Source organism: Lemur catta, chromosome 23, assembly GCF_020740605.2.
Source record: "Lemur catta isolate mLemCat1 chromosome 23, mLemCat1.pri, whole genome shotgun sequence".
Taxonomy (NCBI): Eukaryota; Metazoa; Chordata; class Mammalia; order Primates; family Lemuridae; genus Lemur; species Lemur catta.
In genome coordinates this window covers 25,237,822-25,247,368 of record NC_059150.1, presented here as the reverse complement: position 1 = coordinate 25,247,368, position 9,547 = coordinate 25,237,822, and the positions used below count along the sequence as shown (strand labels likewise).

General features: G+C 34.0%; 1 non-coding gene across 1 annotated transcript; it reads right to left on the bottom strand.

The window, feature by feature from the left end:
- Positions 1-2,917: 2,917 nt before the first annotated feature.
- On the bottom strand, positions 2,918-3,061 carry LOC123627180. Its single transcript, XR_006731181.1, has one exon. It is a non-coding gene; the product is annotated as a small nucleolar RNA SNORA7 (small nucleolar RNA).
- Between the last annotated feature and the right edge of the window lie 6,486 nt (positions 3,062-9,547).

The window sequence follows — 9,547 nt, the reverse complement described above, 5'->3', positions numbered from 1 at the left end:
ATGGTCTGTCATTAATTATCAGGGAAATGCAAAGCTAAACAACAATGAGGTATCACCACCCTCATGTTAGGATAGCTGTTATCAAAAAAACAAAAAGTAAATGTTGTTGAGAACACAGGGAGATCAGAACCCTTGTATACACTCTTAGTGGGAGTGTAAAATGGTGCAGCTAGTGTGACAACCACTACGGAGGTTCTTCAAAAAATTAAAAATGAACTACCATATGTCCCAGCAATCCCTGTTCCGGGTATATATTCAAAATAATTGTTATCAGAATCTTGATGTCCTATCTGCACTCCCATGTCCTTTGAAGCATTATTCACAATAGCCAAGATGTGGAAACTCAAGTGTTCATCCACAGATGAATAAATAAAAACGTAGAATACATATTCTGTGAGAATGCATAATGGAATATTATGAACCTGAAAGATGTTATGCTAAGGAAAACAAGCTGGTCACAGAAGTACAAGTAGTGCATGATCTCACTTTATATGGACTATCTCAAATAATTAAACTAGTAGGAGAGAGAATACAATAGCGATTTCCAGTTGCTAGGAGATGGGAGAAATGGCAAGTTGTTATTCAATGGCTATAAAGTCTTAGTTACACTAGATAAATTAGTTCTAGAGAATTGTTGTACAACATACTACCCATAGTTAAAAATACAGCATTGTATACATCAAAATTGTAAACAAGATAAATATCATGTTAAGTATTAACACACATAAACACAGACACATTAAAAGAAAAGAAAAGAAAGAAAAAAAAGGAAAAAGTAACACAAGGGAAATATGGAAGATGTTGGATATGTCTGTTTCCATGATTGTGGTAATGGTATCACAGGTGTTGACATATACCAAAACCCATCTTTAGTACACATTAAAGTGTAGATTTCTTTGTATATCAATTATATTCCAATAAGGCTGTTAAAAATAGCAAGTATACATATGCTTAACTTATACTGCTTTGGATTATCAGTACACATGGGAGCCATTATGGAAATTTTCTTTTCTTCATGCTTTCCTAACTTCATAAATGACCTGGCACCCTGATATGTAAGTGATTTGGCAAACCAAGATAGAGAATAGCTCTATGTGCTACATGAAGTGTGTGCAGAAAGAGAAATGATAAACAAAGGTCTAATGGGGGCTGCAGAATATGTGGGAGGGAAGACTTCTGATTCCTTTTTTTTTCTTTTTTTATTTCAGCTCTTCATGGGGGTACAAAAGCCCAGGTTATACACATTGTCCATGTCCCGCCCATCCCCCTGAGTCAGAGCCTCAAGCGTGTCCATTCTCCAGACAGTGTGCCTGGCACTCGCCATGTAGTCATACCTCCATCCCCTCCCCCCACCCCCTACCTCCCAGAGTCAGCACCTTCAAGCATGATCATTCCCCAGACAGTGTGCAACGCACTCATCATGTAGGCATACACCCATCCCCTCCCCCCACCTCCGGTCTCAGTCTGATATCCAATTGGTATCCTTCCCCGATGTGCATTTAGGTGATGATCAGGGAAACCAATTTTCTGGTAAGTACATGTGATGCTTGTTTTTCCATTCTTTGGATACTTCACTTAATATAATGTGTTCCAACTCTCTCCAGGAGAACCAAAGAGATGTCGTATCACCGTTATTTCTTATAGCTGAGTAATGCTCCATGTTATACATATACCACAGTTTACTAATCCATTCATGGATGGATGGGCATTTGGGTTGTTTCCACATCTTTGCAATTGTGAATTGTGCTTCTGATTTTTTAAAAGCACTGTGGCTTTAAAAATACTTAGTGTGTTCAACTTATATACATACTTTTATATTAATTTTTATGAAATTTAAAAAATAAATCTCATTATTGACATTAAAATTCATATTTTAAATCTTTCTGTTTGAAATAGTATTTAGTCTGTTCTATGTTTCCTAAACAATTCATGTATGCACTATTAAATAGTAAGTACGTGTATGCCATCTTTTTCTATCAGCAATTACCTTTCCTGCAATTCAATTCATAAGCTGTTCAGGGAATATTGTCATGTCTCTAGCTTTCTATTACTGCTCCTCAATTTCTTTTGTAAAAGTTGTGACTTATATTATGAAAAATTGGGTGATATAGAGGTGCTTCAGTGTAACAAATTGGTATCTAAGGCAGATCTAGAATAAAAGACAATGAATGATATCTACCTTTGCATTCGGAAAAATCCTGATGTAATCCAGGAGGCACAAAGTTCACATCTTTTCTAAACAGCTACACTGTGAAGTTTTCCTGTTGGCTTTCTTTCATCTGTGATGTGAAAAAATATAATAATATTTAGAAAAATGATCCCTGTAATGTTATCAATATTATCATAGAAATTCCAGGCTCATAGTATGGTACAACCAAGTTTTTGAAAAAGTAAGTAAAAATATATAGTAAGTTACAAACATGATTAACACCTAACATACAACAAGATTGCTATTTGTTCTCATACTGCTTGTATTTTTGTTCACTATGTTTCCAATATTTCACATATAAGATTTCAAAGGATTACCAATAGATTGGTTCGCTGTGAATTATTTTAATGGCTATTTTTGTTAAATAAATTCACCTAAGGTCTTAACTATTATCACAATCATTTATAACTAAACGATCATTTTTAGCAATTCTAATTGTTCCATTTGAACTAATAAAAATATATGCACTGTATTTTTTAAATTTTACTTTATTTTGGTAAGAACGCAACATGAGATCCACCGTCTTAGCAAAATTTTAAGTGTACAGTAAAACATTGCTGATGATAGGTACAATTTTATACAGTACATCTCTAGAACTTATATTCCTTGCTTAACTGAAATTTTATATCATTGAATAGTACTTCCCCATTTCCCACACCCTACAACCCACAGAAACCACCATTTCACTTTTTTTTTTTTTTTTTTTTACGCTGTTGCAGAATGTCTTCCAATTGCCAGCTACTGCGTAAGCTGGGAATGGAATGGGAATCTCTGTCTGCCAGGCGTGCTTTCCTTCCCATTTCCAAAGCTGGCAGAATACTAGCCACTTTCCAGATGTGATCCCAGGAGGTCTCACTTCTTGATTCAATGAAAAAAAATGACTATTTTGACTATTTTTGCTTCCTCATCTAAGTGGAATCATATACTATTTGTCTCTCTGTGCCTGGTTTATTTTATGTAGCATAATGTTCTCAAAGTTCAACCATATTGTCACATATTAAAAAAAATTCCTTCTTTTTTAAGGCTAAATAGTATTGTGCTGCATATATACATACCATATTTTCTTTATCCATTTATCTGTTGCTGAACATTTAGTTGTTTCCACATATTGGCTGTTTTGAATAGCACTGCAACAAACATGGGAGGGAGTGCTATTTCTTTAAGACTCTGAATTCAGTTCTTATGTATAAACACTCAAAAGAAGGATTTCTGGATCATTTTTAATTATTTGAAAAACATTTATATTGTTTTCCACAGTGGCTGCAAAATTTTGCATTCTCACCAATAGGGTGCAACTGTTTCCATTTCTATACATCCCATTCAATATTTTTAGTTTTTGCTTTTTTGACATTAGCCATCCTGACAGGCATGAGGTGATACCTCACTGTGGTTTTCATTTACGTTTGCTTGATGATCAGTGATATTGAACATCTTATACGTGAAACTTCTTGGCTATTTGTATGTCTTCTTTAGCGAAATTTCTATTCAAGTTTGTAGCCTATTTTTAAAATGTGATATTATTGGGGTTTGTTTCTCTGTTTGTTTGCTATTGACCTGTAAGAATTCCTTATATATCTTGGAGAATAATCAAGAAAGTATAGTGTTGACATGAAGATAGTCATATAGACCAGTGGAATGGAATAGAGAGCCCAGAAGGAAATCTGTGCAAACACAGCCAACTGATCTTCAACAAGGGCTCCCGAAATGCATATGAGGTAAGAGCCATCTCTTCAACAAATGGTGTTAGGAAAATGTTCATATTCATGTGCCAAAGAATAAATTTTTATCCTTACCTTATCCTTGCCTTACACCATACACAAAAACCAAATTACAGTGAATTAAAGACTTAAACATACAATATGAAATTATATAACTTCTAGAAGAAAAACACAGAGAAAAAGTTTTTGACATTACCATGGGCAATAATTTATCTGATATCACACCAAAAGCACAGACAACAAATAAAAATACACAAACGAGATTGCATCAAACTAAAAAGATTCTTTACTGCAAAGGAAATCTATGGGATGGGAGAAAATATTTTCAAACCATATACTCATCATATAAATGACTTAACATCACTTTCTGATACATATAGGCTTTCAAAAAAAGTTCAAGTCTTTACATAATAAGGTACCCCACTGAAGCAGAAATGAATGTTGTATGCTAAAACAACAACTAGCCCCAGTACAACTAAACATGCAAGCATGTGCACGCACGCGCACACACACACACACACACACCCACACACACACACACCCACACCCTAAGCTTTCAATGAGAATGTCACAATCACTGGAAAGGAAATTTGTCCCGATTACAAATGTGTATGAAAGTGCCTTGAAGCCTGAAAGAGTAATTTCAAGGCTTCCTTGCCAAAGCAAACCCTGCTGTGTGAAGGGGAGGAGACTCCCTGTCTATCATTTATTTCAATTTGTTTTCATAAATTTTAAATTACTCTTTCTCAAAGAATCATTAAGTTTTGTTTGTCAATTGTTTAAACTTATGTTGAAGAAAGCTGTTATGCCCCCAAATCTTTCTCTCCAAATGCAGAATGTTGTACTTAACAGATGGGCTAAAGCACTTTACAAATAACTTCAAATTACACTGTGTTTGCATGGTACTTAAAAGAGACATTTCATAAAAATAAAAAATGCTTCATTTTGAATAGAACCTAACCTATGCAAGCCATTTTTTGAGTGGCTGTATTTAGAAGATCAATATATTCATTTTGGAGGACTATGACTTTGTATCAGACAAATTTTTAATCTTAACTCAAAACCCTTCTTTTTCATGATAAGGCTGTGAGAACCAGTTACCATGATACATTTGATTATTTTAAGAATTGTTCCAGAAAAATTATCTTCCATCTCCCCTTTTAAATTTATTTATGTTAACAAGTGAAGTAATCTGGATGCAGATTCAATTATAGTTTGATAATAGCAGTTTCCAATTGCATGTTTCTTCAAGAACCTGTGGCCTTTGAGAACTTATTAAACGTTTATTCCTCATTGCATTGTATTAAATACTTGCTTATTTTAATACTGTATTCATCATTTCAATGATAGTTATATATCATATATAAGACATTAATGAAAATGTCCCAATATCATTTTTATTGATTGATATGCGTAAAAATATGCTCTACTCTTTAAAGTTTTTAAAACAGGACTCTTATTAAGCTTTATATGTGTTCCTTTATTACCCAGCACAACATCTTTTACTGTGGGAGCTTCCATGAAAATTCACTGAAGGAACGCACCACAAGAAATAATAATAATGATATTAATAAGTGTAATGAATCACTTATGACCCAGGAAGAAGGAACACTGAACTTTGACAGTTTTCAAGGTATTGTCTATGTATTTCCTTGTTAAATCCTCCAAAACCTTATGAAGCTATAAGTAGTTAATATTTTAATAACAGTTGTATAGGTAAAATACATCAATTTAGAGAAATAAAATTTAGAGTTTATTGAGATGAAGAAACAATATTAACAGAGGCAGTTGAATTCCAAGTTGAATTCTGAAGTTTTTAATCAAAACAACATACAATAAAAGAACAGAGACCAACAAAGAAAGAACCTAGATAGAATTTTCTCCTTATCTCTTATCTGTGTATCTCTTGGGGCCTTTCTTTCTTCTCTCTTATTTTTTTCTATAAAATAACTTCCTCTTCTCTTCAATTCCCAAGGGAAAATATACATACTCTTAAAGGATATGTTTCCACAATACAGTACATTAAACAAACAAACTCAATCGTTCACTCAGCTCTGACCCCATATATTTGGAAGTGAGTTTTAATTGGCACACTATTTTAGACTTGCTCTCATAACAATAAACTCTAGTCAGTGCACATACTTGTGTGTCTGTGTGTTGGGGAGGCGGGCAGGCTCATATTCAATTAATAAAGTTTATGAGAGCTCACCCCTGTTCAATATGGTGACACTACGGTGTTAGGTCTAAATGTCAAGAATGTTTGTTATTCTTGTAAAAAGAGAAGAGAACAATAAGGAATATAATTATGATGTTACACCTTCTAAGATTTTTATTTTTGTTATTGAGATACAATTTACATGTAACAAAATGGAATGATCTGAAGCGTGAAGTTCCTAGTTTTGATATCAGGACATACACATGTACCCAAAACCCGAGTAAAGATACAGAATATTTCCACATCCCAGAACATTATTACTCGTGCCTTTTCTAGTAATTTTCTCCCCAGCCCCTGAACCAAGCATTTCCTTACTTCTATCACCACTATTTTCCCTATTCTTATACTTTATGTAAATGAAACAATAGAGTATGTATTCCTGTGTCTGATATTTCTTATTCAACATAATATTTTTCTAATTCATTCATATTGTTTCATTTAAGAGTAGTTCACTTATTTGTATTGCTGAGTAGTATTCCATTGTATGAATATTACACAAAATATTTATCCATGTGTTCTTTGGGGGCATTTGGGTTGTTTCTAGGATTTATCTACTATGAATGGAGCTGCTGTGAATATTCTGTACAATTCTTTTTGTGGACACGTATTCTCACCATATTTGGAACAATCTCATGATTCTATAGCAGTCTAGGAGGAATGAGTGAAAAGAGAGACAGTTTTAGCTAAATATAAGAAAGATTTTTGAATAACCATAGTGATTCAAAAAATGTAATAAAATATCTCATTGTCCAATTATTTCTGCATCATTTAAAGGTTCAAATAGAAGCTGAAAAAATATCTGAAGTGTTTGGAGGAATTTTGCATGTGTGGGAGTTAGGCTGGTTACTTTCTTTGTACTTTTTCAACTCTAATGTGCTAAAATGATAGAATTAGGTTATAGTACACTTAGTAGATTGAGTATGTTTGGAACATTTGCTTAATGTTTTTAAAACAGATAATTTCTCTAATGAAAATCATATGTTTTATAGGCAAGCAAATTGAGAAATAAAAATAGTTAAAGGATGTAAGTCACATGTTAACTCTACTAAGAGGAAATTTATACTTCATTGAGTTTGGGAAAATATAGTGATTGCTACACTACAAATTAAGATTATATAAGATTTATGTAAGATTTCTCAAAGAGAATAAATTTTGCAGTGTTAAAATGTTTTTTGCATAAAAAATACAATTATTTTGAAGGTTAAGAAGGAACATTCAACATCAGTAAACAATACAGTATTATTTTTAGATATTGCCAATAATTTAACCTGGAAGAGTACATTTTAGAAAGCACAATATCTGTATATATGCAATTCCCCGGGACATTTTTGAACACAACAGTTAGTATGCATATACAAAGAGCTTATATCTATGTTTCATATTAAGGAAAGAAAAAACCTTGTTCCCAAATGATCCTATAAAGCTGCAGTCCCCAACCCCTGGGCCTCAGGCAGGTATGAGTCTGTGGCCTGCTAGGAACTGAGCCACACAGCAGGAGGTGAGTGACTGGCTACTGAGCTGAAGCTTCATCTGTATTTATAGCTACTCCCCATTGCTCACATCCCAGCATAAGCTCCACCTCCTGTCAGATCAGTGGCAGCTTTAGATTCTCATAGGAGCACTAACCCTAGTGTAAACTGCACATACGAGGGATCTAGGTTGTGGCTCCTTATGAGAATCCAATGCCTGATGATCTGAGGTGGAGCTGAGGCGGTGATGCTAGTGCTGGGGAGCAGCTGCAAATACAGATTATCATTAGCAGAGAGGTTTGACAGCACAGAAAATGTAATGTGCTTGAATCATCCCCAAACCATCCTCCCTCAGCTCCCCTGTCAGTGGAAAAATTATCTTCCATAAAACTGGTCCCTGGTGCCAAAAAGGTTGGGGACCACTGCTATAAAGCATATAAATAAAAATTGAAATTTATGAAGCTGTGGAGCTATGATTTACTAAACTTAAAGTTTTTATTTTATTCTCACATCAACAAATTGTAAAGTGTTATTTAACAAAGTGACTTTAGTCTATATGAACGTCCTTTCAGAATATTCTGGTAATGTGACTTAGCAGCAGGGCTTTTGCCACTGACTCAAACTATAGCAAAGAACTCTAAAAAATGCAATCGTTCTGTGAGAGTCCTCTGTGGGAAGTAGAAATGAACAATGTGTTGAAATGTAAATTTCCTTCAGATTTTTAAAAATCCTGCTCTACAGAGATTGCACTTTTCAAAGGAATCTTCTACATTTACTACTCCACTTGTTAAATTGTAACTGCTGAGGCCAGGATTTGTCAAATGATCAGAGAACTGTCACCACAGGGCGAATGCAGGCATGTTCCCACCCTTGTTACATTGCACCCCCTTCTACCTAATACTAAAAGAGTATGTCTGGAAAATGGTGTGACAGAGACTGTAAAACTGCACTTTTTAAAATATTTCCAATGTCCTAAAACCATATAAAGTTAATGACCAGGACCATTCTTAAGAAAGGTAAAAGCCAAGGATAAATCCCATTGTATGTTGTTCATATCTCCCTCCCCAGCCCATTCTAATGTATTTATAAAGATAAGTTAAAATAAAGATACGAAGCAATTTTGAATTCAAAAATAAAATTAAAGGACAAATTCTTTAAAATACTGATTTTTTTTTCTCAGCTGTAATGATGGCATAGAGGTAATGTATAGATTGGTTCTAGGATTTGTATGAACCTCAAAGATATATATTTTTGCATCAGATACTGTAGACCATTTTATTCCCTAGTGGATATATTCACCGTACATTATGTGTATTCATGGCACTTTAGTGGATTTCTTAAGTGTGTTTCAGAACCCGAAGGGCCCTATAGAATTTCATCTCATCAGGTGGATGAGATGAAGAAGAATTTTCTGCCCTTTCATTACCATTGCTGCCTGCCGACCAGAGCATCTGGTCGGCCTGCTTTGATCTCATTCACTTATAGCATTTTCACACAAAGAATGAATCGTATAGTTAATATGAACATATTACACACACAAATACACATACACACACCCCAATAGTATATGAGTTTGATGTGACTATCTCATTTACAGTATGTGTGAGTCAGCAAATGACTCTGATATTTTATTAAAAATCTAGGAAGGTTTCTAATTATAGGGAGAGGCATCTATGTCTATATTAATATCTATGTCTGTATATGGAGCTATAACAGCAGTTTAGATTTAGCTTGTTAATTACAGACCTATCATTCCTTTTCTGTTGTAATGAATATGCTTCGTTATCTAGTATCTGTGACTACTATACTTGATATGAGAAGCCATGGAGCATTTTGAAAAGCAGACATAATGTGATTTATGATATAAACGTATCAATTAGACCACCTCACTGTGAATAGAATATAGAGTGTCAATTATAAAATCATGGAAAATCAT